The 13,538-nt window shown below is 54.0% G+C and overlaps 12 non-coding genes across 12 annotated transcripts; 7 read left to right on the top strand and 5 right to left on the bottom strand.

The window, feature by feature from the left end:
* The first annotated feature begins 396 nt into the window (after positions 1–396).
* On the top strand, positions 397–559 carry LOC134545812 (U1 spliceosomal RNA). Its single transcript, XR_010078810.1, has one exon. It is a non-coding gene; the product is annotated as a U1 spliceosomal RNA (small nuclear RNA).
* Positions 560–6,935: 6,376 nt separating this feature from the next.
* On the top strand, positions 6,936–7,098 carry LOC134545800 (U1 spliceosomal RNA). Its single transcript, XR_010078799.1, has one exon. It is a non-coding gene; the product is annotated as a U1 spliceosomal RNA (small nuclear RNA).
* Positions 7,099–7,397: 299 nt separating this feature from the next.
* Positions 7,398–7,517, bottom strand: LOC134545829 (U5 spliceosomal RNA). The gene has a single exon (XR_010078825.1). It is a non-coding gene; the product is annotated as a U5 spliceosomal RNA (small nuclear RNA).
* A 543-nt stretch (positions 7,518–8,060) lies between these two features.
* LOC134545934 (U1 spliceosomal RNA) lies at positions 8,061–8,223 on the top strand. Its single transcript, XR_010078927.1, has one exon. It is a non-coding gene; the product is annotated as a U1 spliceosomal RNA (small nuclear RNA).
* A 299-nt stretch (positions 8,224–8,522) lies between these two features.
* On the bottom strand, positions 8,523–8,642 carry LOC134545828 (U5 spliceosomal RNA). Its single transcript, XR_010078824.1, has one exon. It is a non-coding gene; the product is annotated as a U5 spliceosomal RNA (small nuclear RNA).
* Positions 8,643–9,186: 544 nt separating this feature from the next.
* LOC134545923 (U1 spliceosomal RNA) lies at positions 9,187–9,349 on the top strand. The gene has a single exon (XR_010078916.1). It is a non-coding gene; the product is annotated as a U1 spliceosomal RNA (small nuclear RNA).
* Positions 9,350–9,648: 299 nt separating this feature from the next.
* On the bottom strand, positions 9,649–9,768 carry LOC134545827 (U5 spliceosomal RNA). Its single transcript, XR_010078823.1, has one exon. It is a non-coding gene; the product is annotated as a U5 spliceosomal RNA (small nuclear RNA).
* A 543-nt stretch (positions 9,769–10,311) lies between these two features.
* Positions 10,312–10,474, top strand: LOC134545912 (U1 spliceosomal RNA). The gene has a single exon (XR_010078905.1). It is a non-coding gene; the product is annotated as a U1 spliceosomal RNA (small nuclear RNA).
* A 299-nt stretch (positions 10,475–10,773) lies between these two features.
* LOC134545826 (U5 spliceosomal RNA) lies at positions 10,774–10,893 on the bottom strand. Its single transcript, XR_010078822.1, has one exon. It is a non-coding gene; the product is annotated as a U5 spliceosomal RNA (small nuclear RNA).
* Positions 10,894–11,436: 543 nt separating this feature from the next.
* On the top strand, positions 11,437–11,599 carry LOC134545900 (U1 spliceosomal RNA). Its single transcript, XR_010078894.1, has one exon. It is a non-coding gene; the product is annotated as a U1 spliceosomal RNA (small nuclear RNA).
* A 299-nt stretch (positions 11,600–11,898) lies between these two features.
* Positions 11,899–12,018, bottom strand: LOC134545825 (U5 spliceosomal RNA). The gene has a single exon (XR_010078821.1). It is a non-coding gene; the product is annotated as a U5 spliceosomal RNA (small nuclear RNA).
* Positions 12,019–12,561: 543 nt separating this feature from the next.
* Positions 12,562–12,724, top strand: LOC134545794 (U1 spliceosomal RNA). The gene has a single exon (XR_010078793.1). It is a non-coding gene; the product is annotated as a U1 spliceosomal RNA (small nuclear RNA).
* Positions 12,725–13,538: the final 814 nt, after the last annotated feature.

Here is a 13,538-nt window from a genome sequence, read left to right as displayed (position 1 = left end):
TAGGTATGTTGCTAATGGAAAAAAGTTCCCCTCTCGACTGTGCCGTGGTGCCCGCCTTTTTGCCGAGGCGGACGCGACGACCCGAGTGCCGCCACGCGGCAAACGGTGTAACCAAGTGCCGCCACGCGGCAAACGGGGTAACCAAATGCACGCGGCGGTCGACCGTCGCCGTGGGTACAGAAACAAAGGAAACGAGGTGCGAGTAGAAACGGGCAGTTGTAGGAAGAAATTGTATTTGCATTGTTGGTGTGTACTGTCATGTAGTGTGATGAACTGGCACGGGAGTGTTATGTCTGGGGAAAGAGCTGTTTCGGAGGTAGAAGTACATAACCTCAAAACACGTTGATGAGGTGGTCCGAGCTCCAAGTGAAATAGAAAAGCGAAACACTGCGCAGCATACTTACCTGGCGTAGGGGCTACCCTGATCAAGCAGGGGGTTCCCCCAGGGTGAGGCTCTTCCCTTGCACTTCGGTTGAGCTGACCTCTGCGATTACCCCAAATGTGGGTAACTCGGGCGCGTAATTTTTGGTAGTCGGGACTGCGTTCGCGCTGTCCCGGTGAAAAAATTTCAACTTAGTAGTTGTGAAGTAGTGTTAAGAATTATGTACAGTGAAGTGTAATTTTTTTTTTTTTTTTCATCTGTGTATGGTATGTAATGCATTCGTAGGTCTCAAGTTTACGGTGCCTTGGCGAACAACCCCACCGTCTTGAAAGTGCGGAAGGAAGGTACGTAATTGTGCATGGTAATAGTTGAAAAAAGAAAAAAAAAATTCCCATGAACGATACTTGTCCAATTCGATTTTTCAGATTTCCCCCTCCCCGCCTCACCCCCGGGCCCAGTGGTTTAACGGTAACCGGCCCAGTGTGTAAACACTGGGCACAACAAAAAATTGTTTAAAGACTCATCAAATGTTCCCCTCCACGGAAATCTTTAGTTTTTTTTTTTTTTTTTTTTTTTTTTTTTTTTTTTTTTTTTTTTTTTTTTTTTTTTTTTTTTTTTTACAAAGGGAACTCCCACTGAAGGGAGTTACCCACCAAAAAATTCATCTTTAATATAAAAAGCGGATACAGGTGAACACAAATAAAACACAACATAGAACACGAATACATGGCCACAAGGGCGAATGGTGACAATCTTTATTCAACACTGACGAAACGGGGCCCCTCCGACGATACCGTCCTAGAGGTCCAGCTGCTTGTTGGGCGGCGAATCTTCTGTGGGCTGCCGGGGGCGACTCGGGGCGCAGAAGGTGCCGGGCCGCAGATGAAGACGGTCCGGAGCAGTGGCGATGGTAGGCAGTAGTTCACTGAGAGCAGAGATCGTGATGGGATGATGCCTGGTAACATTCCTCAGAGCCAACCGTGGACGTGGTGATCACCGTCGTCAGCTGCCGGGCCCACCAGCCGCGACTGCACCAGCGTCAACGTCATCGGGGTCAGGGCGTCTCAAATGATCGTAGGTAAAGAGCGGTCGGCGGGGGTGAGGGGCGTCAGGCAGGGGCTCTGCAAGGAGTCGGATCAGGGGGTTGTCAGAACGCCGGCAGTGGCGGAGGAACTTCTTAGTCACCTTGCAGAGCAGCTCGTGTAAGTGCGGGAGCCCAGTCTGGTCCAGGAGGGTCTGCCGTAAGGTGGCGCGAGGGAGACCGAGCAGGAGGCGGGCACCGAGAAAGTAGGACCGGGCGATCGGACGGAGGTTGTACAGAGAGGAGTGGACCCAAGCCGGGCACGCGTAGAGGAAGTGGGGAAGAACGAAGGAACGGTAGGCAGTCACACGAACGTCGAGAGGGGTGCCGGATGTCGGTCTGAGTACGGTGGCCAGCTGAGCCATGACGGCACGGGACTTGGTGCGGATGGAGTCGAGGTGCGGCAGAAAAGTAAAGGTATTGTCTAGGGTGACCCCCAGATAACGGATGCGAGGCGACCAGGGGATGGCTACGGCGGAGATGACTGGCGGGTGGTCGTGGTGTGGATGAAGTCGGGAGAAGAGGATGGATCGTGATTTAGAGTGATTGAGCCCGATGCCATGCGCGAGGAACTGATTGTTGAGGGAAGTGAGGCCGCGGCCGAGACGGTCGCAGAGCAGCCGCTCGGAAACTGAAGAGGCCAGGAGACAGGTATCATCGGCGTACTGGACAAGATAGGTGCCGGGAGGGGGCTTGAGATCAGAGATGTGGAGGGTAAAAAGTAGCGGTGAGAGAATGGCGCCCTGGGGGACGCCGGCGGAGATGGGGCGGGGGCCGGAGAGGACCCCCTCCACCCGAACCCGGAAGGTGCGACCCTCCAGGAAGGAGCAGAGGAGGCGGACGAGATGAGATGAGAGGTCGGTGGCAGAGAGGCGCTGGAGGAGCTGGGCATGCGGAACGGAATCGAAAGCACGGGCGAGGTCAAGAAGCACCATGCCCGTGTGTTGCCGCCTGGCGAATCCCTGGACCACCAGGTGCTCCACACGGGCAATGGCGTGGGTCGTCGAGTGGCGGGGGCGGAAACCGAACTGGTGGCGGGGTAGAAGGTCCAGGGTGGTGACTTGAAAGAGGAGACGGCAGTGGATCGCCCGTTCCGCGACCTTGGACAGAATAGGAAGAAGCGAGATGGGCCGAAAAGATGAAGGGAGAGACGGGGGCTTGCCAGGTTTGGGGATGGGTGAGACGATGGCGGTTTTCCAGGGGGTGGGGAAGTGGCAGAGGAGGAACATTGCGTTGAAAAGACGGGTCAGAAACACAAGGGCCTTGCGAGGTAGGGCACGGAGCACGGGGGAGGGCAGAGAGTCGTGGCCAGGAGCAGAACGGGGCCGAAGGCGGGCGAGCAGGGTGCGGACCTCGGAAGGCGTGACGAGCGGCAGGGGGAAGGTGGCCGGAAGGGGGGGCAAAGTGACGTGGCGAGACAGGAGGCGGGCCCCGTCCTCGTCGTCCGAAGACTCGGAGGACAGGGAAGGGCCGGGTGCGGATGCGAAGGTGGTCGCCAGGTAGGCGGCCACCGCCTCGGATCGCTCCGAGGCCGTTTCCGCCACACCCGTGGGGGTGGTCAGCGGGGGGATGGTGGTAGGAACCGAGCGGAGACGACGGACGTGAGACCAGAGGGAGCCGGAGCAAGCAGAGAGGGATTGGAGACGCCGAGTCTCCAGACGGGCCCTCCACTCCGCGACCAATCGCCGGCAGCGCCCCCGCAGCACCAGGTACACCCGCCGGTGCAGCAGGGAACGACTAGCCTGCCAGAGGACGCGGAAGCGGTTGCGCAAGGACAAGGCGTCCCGGAGGTAAGGCGGAAATGGGTCGACAAGGGGACGGGGGGGAACCAGAGGTATGTTGGCAGAGGCGGCCGCGGAAATGGCGTCGGTCAGCGAGAGAACGTTGGCGTCAAGGCGGGCAGGGGTATCGAACGGAACAGACAGGTCAATGGCAGCGGAGAGGGAACGCTGAAAACCGCCCCAGTCGGCCTTGGGAAAATCGAAGCGGGGGAGGTGGGGGTTAGAATGGGGGTGAAAGTGAAGTGTGGCAAGAACAGGCAAGTGGTCGGAGGTGCCGGAGGCGATGGTGGTGAGATCCGAGAGAATGGGGAGGGGCGTGGACAGTGCAAAGTCGATGATGCTGGGTTGCCGGTTGAGCTGGGCCGGAAAAAATGTCGGGGTCGGAGGGGCATAAAGAGAGAGAGGAGTACGCCGAAGGAGTTGCCGGAGGGAGCTGCCCCGCCGGTTTGCGGCGGCACAGCCCCAGAAGGGATGGGTGGCGTTGAAGTCCCCGGCCAGCACGACGTGGGCGTCGAGCCGACCGAGGGCGACAACGTCGGCCGTGGGAAAGGCGAACTGAGGGGGGAGGTACAAGGATACCAAGGTCAGGGAGTACGGGAGGCCGTGCAAGCGCACAGCAACCGCCTCGGCCGCGGGGGAAGAAGGGATGCGACGGCGATGATGTGAAATGGTGTTGCGGACGAGTAACGCCACCCCCCCGCCCCGACCATCGCGATCGGCACGGTGGACCGCATACCCGGGGACCAGGACGGGGGCAGAGGGGGAGAGCCAGGTCTCAGAAAGGAACACGACGTCGGGCGATCGCTCGTGGAGCAGGTGCAAAAGGTCGTGGAGCTTAGGGAGGAGGGAAAAGACGTTCCAGATGAGGACACTAAGGGGAGGGGCGGGATCCATCGAAGAAATTCAGAAGGGCCTGGAGGAGCACTTCGAACTTCTCGGTGGAGGTGCGGGCTCGGGAGAGTGCCGTCAGGACAGTCCGGATGAGCGGGAGGTACTGTCGGATGAATGAAATGAAGTCGTGAATGAGGGATGAAAGCGACGAGCAGTCTGAGTCGGAGGCAAGCGGTCGAGAGTCAGAAGAAGGAGCGGAAGGAGGAGGGTGCGAGGTGGCAGAGGGGGGAACAACCGGTACAACGGGGGGAGGGCGTGCCCAAGCATTGGTGGAGAGAGCAGGAAACGTCTTGGGATCGGACAGGGACGGGACAGAGGGCCCGGTCCCCACGGCAGTCGTCGTGGCGTCAGTGAGTCGTTGAGGGTGTCGGCGCAGGTAAGCCTGAATCACGCGACAGTCAGTGGAAGTAGCGAAGTGGGCCCCGTCACAGAGCGTGCAGCGTCGGGTAGTCGAGGTGCAGTCCCGAGACCAGTGGGGCCCAGCGCACTTGAAACAGGCGAGGTCCCGGTGGCATCGGGAGGACGGGTGTCCAGGCCGCTGGCAGCGGTAGCACTGAGGTACGCGCCCCGAGCCGCGGTATTTCTCAACTGCCACCACCCAGCAGCCCAATGTCTTCAACTTCAGGAAGGGGGCTGCCTCACCCAGACCGGATGTAGTGACCAGGAAAGGCCGGGTCGTTGAAGTAGGAGAGGTGCGCATGGCCACCACAGATGCCACAGGTAGGTGCAGGTCGAGCAGGGACTGGGTGACCTCGTCAGCCGTCGTGGAGAGAGGGAGTTTCTTGATCACAACTCGATCGGCACGCTCGTCGGGGCGGAGATGGGTGTAGGGTTTATATCCGAGGCGTTGGAGTTCGTCAAATAGGAGCTGGTGGTCCTGAGGGTTGCTGGTATAAAAGGAGGTGCGGTCATTGACGGAGGTGACAGAGAGAGGACCGGAGAGGAGAGACTGAAAACGTTGTGCAGTGGCGAAGGGGCCGGCTGTGGGCGTGAGAAGGCAGGCGATCGGAGGCATGCGAGGCGTGCGAGGAGTGGAGGTAGGCGGGCGAGGCGCCGCCGAGGAGGAGGCACGAGGCTGCGAGGCTGGAGGGCGGGGTGGAGCACGAGATGAGCTGGGACTCGTCGAAGAGGGGCCCGGGAGAGTGGTGAAGGGCACAGGAGGAGGTTGCGTGTCGGGCCGGTGCCGTTTAGCATGCTGCTTGCGGCGGGGCTTGGCAGTCAAGGGTCGGTCCGAGGAGGCAGCCCCAGCGCCGTCGTCGGTGTCGGTATCCGGTAGACTGAGGAGACTGTCGTAGCGGTTGCTGGTAGGGACGGCATCGTCGGAGGAGTGCTGGTCGGGGTGGGCGCGCTTGACGGTCTTCGTGGGAACGATGAAGCCGGTGTCCATGGGAGTAGCAGTCGCAGCAGGAGGAACGGCGGCAGGCGGTGAGTCGGTCGGCAACAGCGGAAGAGAAGGCGCAGGAGACATGATCGGTGAAGTGATGCAGGCCGTGGTGGTAGTAGTAGTCACAGTTGGTGGTGTTGGAGCAGAGGTAGTCGTAGGCAGAGCGAGGATGGTGGAGACGTCCAGGCCGTGAAGATGTTTCGTCTCGCTGACCTTAATGCAAACAGTCTGGGTGCGCAGCCCGGCCGGCGCGGGGGAGGGAGGCGGAGCCACCCCCCCGACCCCAGCAGCGCCCGCCTCCCCAGACCCGACTTGCATGGTCTCCAAGCGCTGGCGATGCGGTCCACAGTATTGTCGTGGCTGGGGTGGCCGATTGTCAGTAGTCATCTCATCGCCAGAACCGGCCTCGGCCGAGGGCCTCGGACCAAAGTCGTCCCCGCCCTGGTTCGGCGTCATCGGGAGAGAGTCCATTCCAAACTCTCCCCTCGGCCTCCCCAATAGGCTACAACTTGGTTGCCGGGAGTCACAAGAAGTGGCCTCGGCCGATGGCCTCTGACCGAGGTCGCCCCCGCCCTGGTTTGGCTTCATCGGGAGGGAGTCCATTCCAAACTCCCCCCTCAGCCGCCCCAATAGGCCGCGACTCGGTGGCGCACAGCACTCACAAGAAGAAGATCTAGGATCTAAGAACTAGATCTACACAAGAGCACTCCTGGTGGTCGACTCAGGAACTAGCAGCAGCAGGTCTCGGCGGCTCGCTGAAATTGCTGAAAGGAAACCAGTTAGTTAATGGCCAAAAGTGCTCAGATTTGCTTCAAAAAGCTTTTAAAAAATTCCCCTGAACAGTTTGATGCCTTTGAAGGGAAACCAGAGCACGGTTGAAACTTTGAAAATCCGGACTATATAGGAAAAATGTGCGGACCACCACTAATGGTGAAAATAGCGTACGGTCGTGCAGCCTGAAGCCGCGAATCGTCCGAAAATCGCCTCGTGGGACACGGCACTCGATATTTCGTGAAACCCTAGGTATGTTGCTAATGGAAAAAAGTTCCCCTCTCGACTGTGCCGTGGTGCCCGCCTTTTTGCCGAGGCGGACGCGACGACCCGAGTGCCGCCACGCGGCAAACGGTGTAACCAAGTGCCGCCACGCGGCAAACGGGGTAACCAAATGCACGCGGCGGTCGACCGTCGCCGTGGGTACAGAAACAAAGGAAACGAGGTGCGAGTAGAAACGGGCAGTTGTAGGAAGAAATTGTATTTGCATTGTTGGTGTGTACTGTCATGTAGTGTGATGAACTGGCACGGGAGTGTTATGTCTGGGGAAAGAGCTGTTTCGGAGGTAGAAGTACATAACCTCAAAACACGTTGATGAGGTGGTCCGAGCTCCAAGTGAAATAGAAAAGCGAAACACTGCGCAGCATACTTACCTGGCGTAGGGGCTACCCTGATCAAGCAGGGGGTTCCCCCAGGGTGAGGCTCTTCCCTTGCACTTCGGTTGAGCTGACCTCTGCGATTACCCCAAATGTGGGTAACTCGGGCGCGTAATTTTTGGTAGTCGGGACTGCGTTCGCGCTGTCCCGGTGAAAAAATTTCAACTTAGTAGTTGTGAAGTAGTGTTAAGAATTATGTACAGTGAAGTGTAATTTTTTTTTTTTTTTTCATCTGTGTATGGTATGTAATGCATTCGTAGGTCTCAAGTTTACGGTGCCTTGGCGAACAACCCCACCGTCTTGAAAGTGCGGAAGGAAGGTACGTAATTGTGCATGGTAATAGTTGAAAAAAGAAAAAAAAAATTCCCATGAACGATACTTGTCCAATTCGATTTTTCAGATTTCCCCCTCCCCGCCTCACCCCCGGGCCCAGTGGTTTAACGGTAACCGGCCCAGTGTGTAAACACTGGGCACAACAAAAAATTGTTTAAAGACTCATCAAATGTTCCCCTCCACGGAAATCTTTAGTAAAAGGCGAAAGATTTATGCGTTTGAAGGGAAACCAGAGCACGGTTGAAACTTTGAAAATCCGGACTATATAGGAAAAATGTGCGGACCACCACTAATGGTGAAAATAGCGTACGGTCGTGCAGCCTGAAGCCGCGAATCGTCCGAAAATCGCCTCGTGGGACACGGCACTCGATATTTCGTGAAACCCTAGGTATGTTGCTAATGGAAAAAAGTTCCCCTCTCGACTGTGCCGTGGTGCCCGCCTTTTTGCCGAGGCGGACGCGACGACCCGAGTGCCGCCACGCGGCAAACGGTGTAACCAAGTGCCGCCACGCGGCAAACGGGGTAACCAAATGCACGCGGCGGTCGACCGTCGCCGTGGGTACAGAAACAAAGGAAACGAGGTGCGAGTAGAAACGGGCAGTTGTAGGAAGAAATTGTATTTGCATTGTTGGTGTGTACTGTCATGTAGTGTGATGAACTGGCACGGGAGTGTTATGTCTGGGGAAAGAGCTGTTTCGGAGGTAGAAGTACATAACCTCAAAACACGTTGATGAGGTGGTCCGAGCTCCAAGTGAAATAGAAAAGCGAAACACTGCGCAGCATACTTACCTGGCGTAGGGGCTACCCTGATCAAGCAGGGGGTTCCCCCAGGGTGAGGCTCTTCCCTTGCACTTCGGTTGAGCTGACCTCTGCGATTACCCCAAATGTGGGTAACTCGGGCGCGTAATTTTTGGTAGTCGGGACTGCGTTCGCGCTGTCCCGGTGAAAAAATTTCAACTTAGTAGTTGTGAAGTAGTGTTAAGAATTATGTACAGTGAAGTGTAATTTTTTTTTTTTTTTTCATCTGTGTATGGTATGTAATGCATTCGTAGGTCTCAAGTTTACGGTGCCTTGGCGAACAACCCCACCGTCTTGAAAGTGCGGAAGGAAGGTACGTAATTGTGCATGGTAATAGTTGAAAAAAGAAAAAAAAAATTCCCATGAACGATACTTGTCCAATTCGATTTTTCAGATTTCCCCCTCCCCGCCTCACCCCCGGGCCCAGTGGTTTAACGGTAACCGGCCCAGTGTGTAAACACTGGGCACAACAAAAAATTGTTTAAAGACTCATCAAATGTTCCCCTCCACGGAAATCTTTAGTAAAAGGCGAAAGATTTATGCGTTTGAAGGGAAACCAGAGCACGGTTGAAACTTTGAAAATCCGGACTATATAGGAAAAATGTGCGGACCACCACTAATGGTGAAAATAGCGTACGGTCGTGCAGCCTGAAGCCGCGAATCGTCCGAAAATCGCCTCGTGGGACACGGCACTCGATATTTCGTGAAACCCTAGGTATGTTGCTAATGGAAAAAAGTTCCCCTCTCGACTGTGCCGTGGTGCCCGCCTTTTTGCCGAGGCGGACGCGACGACCCGAGTGCCGCCACGCGGCAAACGGTGTAACCAAGTGCCGCCACGCGGCAAACGGGGGTAACCAAATGCACGCGGCGGTCGACCGTCGCCGTGGGTACAGAAACAAAGGAAACGAGGTGCGAGTAGAAACGGGCAGTTGTAGGAAGAAATTGTATTTGCATTGTTGGTGTGTACTGTCATGTAGTGTGATGAACTGGCACGGGAGTGTTATGTCTGGGGAAAGAGCTGTTTCGGAGGTAGAAGTACATAACCTCAAAACACGTTGATGAGGTGGTCCGAGCTCCAAGTGAAATAGAAAAGCGAAACACTGCGCAGCATACTTACCTGGCGTAGGGGCTACCCTGATCAAGCAGGGGGTTCCCCCAGGGTGAGGCTCTTCCCTTGCACTTCGGTTGAGCTGACCTCTGCGATTACCCCAAATGTGGGTAACTCGGGCGCGTAATTTTTGGTAGTCGGGACTGCGTTCGCGCTGTCCCGGTGAAAAAATTTCAACTTAGTAGTTGTGAAGTAGTGTTAAGAATTATGTACAGTGAAGTGTAATTTTTTTTTTTTTTTTCATCTGTGTATGGTATGTAATGCATTCGTAGGTCTCAAGTTTACGGTGCCTTGGCGAACAACCCCACCGTCTTGAAAGTGCGGAAGGAAGGTACGTAATTGTGCATGGTAATAGTTGAAAAAAGAAAAAAAAAATTCCCATGAACGATACTTGTCCAATTCGATTTTTCAGATTTCCCCCTCCCCGCCTCACCCCCGGGCCCAGTGGTTTAACGGTAACCGGCCCAGTGTGTAAACACTGGGCACAACAAAAAATTGTTTAAAGACTCATCAAATGTTCCCCTCCACGGAAATCTTTAGTAAAAGGCGAAAGATTTATGCGTTTGAAGGGAAACCAGAGCACGGTTGAAACTTTGAAAATCCGGACTATATAGGAAAAATGTGCGGACCACCACTAATGGTGAAAATAGCGTACGGTCGTGCAGCCTGAAGCCGCGAATCGTCCGAAAATCGCCTCGTGGGACACGGCACTCGATATTTCGTGAAACCCTAGGTATGTTGCTAATGGAAAAAAGTTCCCCTCTCGACTGTGCCGTGGTGCCCGCCTTTTTGCCGAGGCGGACGCGACGACCCGAGTGCCGCCACGCGGCAAACGGTGTAACCAAGTGCCGCCACGCGGCAAACGGGGTAACCAAATGCACGCGGCGGTCGACCGTCGCCGTGGGTACAGAAACAAAGGAAACGAGGTGCGAGTAGAAACGGGCAGTTGTAGGAAGAAATTGTATTTGCATTGTTGGTGTGTACTGTCATGTAGTGTGATGAACTGGCACGGGAGTGTTATGTCTGGGGAAAGAGCTGTTTCGGAGGTAGAAGTACATAACCTCAAAACACGTTGATGAGGTGGTCCGAGCTCCAAGTGAAATAGAAAAGCGAAACACTGCGCAGCATACTTACCTGGCGTAGGGGCTACCCTGATCAAGCAGGGGGTTCCCCCAGGGTGAGGCTCTTCCCTTGCACTTCGGTTGAGCTGACCTCTGCGATTACCCCAAATGTGGGTAACTCGGGCGCGTAATTTTTGGTAGTCGGGACTGCGTTCGCGCTGTCCCGGTGAAAAAATTTCAACTTAGTAGTTGTGAAGTAGTGTTAAGAATTATGTACAGTGAAGTGTAATTTTTTTTTTTTTTTTCATCTGTGTATGGTATGTAATGCATTCGTAGGTCTCAAGTTTACGGTGCCTTGGCGAACAACCCCACCGTCTTGAAAGTGCGGAAGGAAGGTACGTAATTGTGCATGGTAATAGTTGAAAAAAGAAAAAAAAAATTCCCATGAACGATACTTGTCCAATTCGATTTTTCAGATTTCCCCCTCCCCGCCTCACCCCCGGGCCCAGTGGTTTAACGGTAACCGGCCCAGTGTGTAAACACTGGGCACAACAAAAAATTGTTTAAAGACTCATCAAATGTTCCCCTCCACGGAAATCTTTAGTAAAAGGCGAAAGATTTATGCGTTTGAAGGGAAACCAGAGCACGGTTGAAACTTTGAAAATCCGGACTATATAGGAAAAATGTGCGGACCACCACTAATGGTGAAAATAGCGTACGGTCGTGCAGCCTGAAGCCGCGAATCGTCCGAAAATCGCCTCGTGGGACACGGCACTCGATATTTCGTGAAACCCTAGGTATGTTGCTAATGGAAAAAAGTTCCCCTCTCGACTGTGCCGTGGTGCCCGCCTTTTTGCCGAGGCGGACGCGACGACCCGAGTGCCGCCACGCGGCAAACGGTGTAACCAAGTGCCGCCACGCGGCAAACGGGGTAACCAAATGCACGCGGCGGTCGACCGTCGCCGTGGGTACAGAAACAAAGGAAACGAGGTGCGAGTAGAAACGGGCAGTTGTAGGAAGAAATTGTATTTGCATTGTTGGTGTGTACTGTCATGTAGTGTGATGAACTGGCACGGGAGTGTTATGTCTGGGGAAAGAGCTGTTTCGGAGGTAGAAGTACATAACCTCAAAACACGTTGATGAGGTGGTCCGAGCTCCAAGTGAAATAGAAAAGCGAAACACTGCGCAGCATACTTACCTGGCGTAGGGGCTACCCTGATCAAGCAGGGGGTTCCCCCAGGGTGAGGCTCTTCCCTTGCACTTCGGTTGAGCTGACCTCTGCGATTACCCCAAATGTGGGTAACTCGGGCGCGTAATTTTTGGTAGTCGGGACTGCGTTCGCGCTGTCCCGGTGAAAAAATTTCAACTTAGTAGTTGTGAAGTAGTGTTAAGAATTATGTACAGTGAAGTGTAATTTTTTTTTTTTTTTTCATCTGTGTATGGTATGTAATGCATTCGTAGGTCTCAAGTTTACGGTGCCTTGGCGAACAACCCCACCGTCTTGAAAGTGCGGAAGGAAGGTACGTAATTGTGCATGGTAATAGTTGAAAAAAGAAAAAAAAAATTCCCATGAACGATACTTGTCCAATTCGATTTTTCAGATTTCCCCCTCCCCGCCTCACCCCCGGGCCCAGTGGTTTAACGGTAACCGGCCCAGTGTGTAAACACTGGGCACAACAAAAAATTGTTTAAAGACTCATCAAATGTTCCCCTCCACGGAAATCTTTAGTAAAAGGCGAAAGATTTATGCGTTTGAAGGGAAACCAGAGCACGGTTGAAACTTTGAAAATCCGGACTATATAGGAAAAATGTGCGGACCACCACTAATGGTGAAAATAGCGTACGGTCGTGCAGCCTGAAGCCGCGAATCGTCCGAAAATCGCCTCGTGGGACACGGCACTCGATATTTCGTGAAACCCTAGGTATGTTGCTAATGGAAAAAAGTTCCCCTCTCGACTGTGCCGTGGTGCCCGCCTTTTTGCCGAGGCGGACGCGACGACCCGAGTGCCGCCACGCGGCAAACGGTGTAACCAAGTGCCGCCACGCGGCAAACGGGGTAACCAAATGCACGCGGCGGTCGACCGTCGCCGTGGGTACAGAAACAAAGGAAACGAGGTGCGAGTAGAAACGGGCAGTTGTAGGAAGAAATTGTATTTGCATTGTTGGTGTGTACTGTCATGTAGTGTGATGAACTGGCACGGGAGTGTTATGTCTGGGGAAAGAGCTGTTTCGGAGGTAGAAGTACATAACCTCAAAACACGTTGATGAGGTGGTCCGAGCTCCAAGTGAAATAGAAAAGCGAAACACTGCGCAGCATACTTACCTGGCGTAGGGGCTACCCTGATCAAGCAGGGGGTTCCCCCAGGGTGAGGCTCTTCCCTTGCACTTCGGTTGAGCTGACCTCTGCGATTACCCCAAATGTGGGTAACTCGGGCGCGTAATTTTTGGTAGTCGGGACTGCGTTCGCGCTGTCCCGGTGAAAAAATTTCAACTTAGTAGTTGTGAAGTAGTGTTAAGAATTATGTACAGTGAAGTGTAATTTTTTTTTTTTTTTTCATCTGTGTATGGTATGTAATGCATTCGTAGGTCTCAAGTTTACGGTGCCTTGGCGAACAACCCCACCGTCTTGAAAGTGCGGAAGGAAGGTACGTAATTGTGCATGGTATAGTTGAAAAAAGAAAAAAAAAATTCCCATGAACGATACTTGTCCAATTCGATTTTTCAGATTTCCCCCTCCCCGCCTCACCCCCGGGCCCAGTGGTTTAACGGTAACCGGCCCAGTGTGTAAACACTGGGCACAACAAAAAATTGTTTAAAGACTCATCAAATGTTCCCCTCCACGGAAATCTTTAGTTTTTTTTTTTTTTTTTTTTTTTTTTTTTTTTTTTTTTTTTTTTTTTTTAACAAAGGGAACTCCCACTGAAGGGAGTTACCCACCAAAAAATTCATCTTTAATATAAAAAGCGGATACAGGTGAACACAAATAAAACACAACATAGAACACGAATACATGGCCACAAGGGCGAATGGTGACCAATCTTTATTCAACACTGACGAAACGGGGCCCCTCCGACGATACCGTCCTAGAGGTCCAGCTGCTTGTTGGGCGGCGAATCTTCTGTGGCTGCCGGGGGGCGACTCGGGGCGCAGAAGGTGCCGGGCCGCAGATGAAGACGGTCCGGAGCAGTGGCGATGGTAGGCAGTAGTTCACTGAGAGCAGAGATCGTGATGGGATGATGCCTGGTAACATTCCTCAGAGCCAACCGTGGACGTGGTGATCACCGTCGTCAGC

This window comes from Bacillus rossius, unplaced genomic scaffold, assembly GCF_032445375.1.
Source record: "Bacillus rossius redtenbacheri isolate Brsri unplaced genomic scaffold, Brsri_v3 Brsri_v3_scf89, whole genome shotgun sequence".
Taxonomy (NCBI): Eukaryota; Metazoa; Arthropoda; class Insecta; order Phasmatodea; family Bacillidae; genus Bacillus; species Bacillus rossius.
The sequence above is the reverse complement of the archived record's forward strand: the minus strand, read 5'-3'. Positions and strand labels throughout refer to the sequence as shown.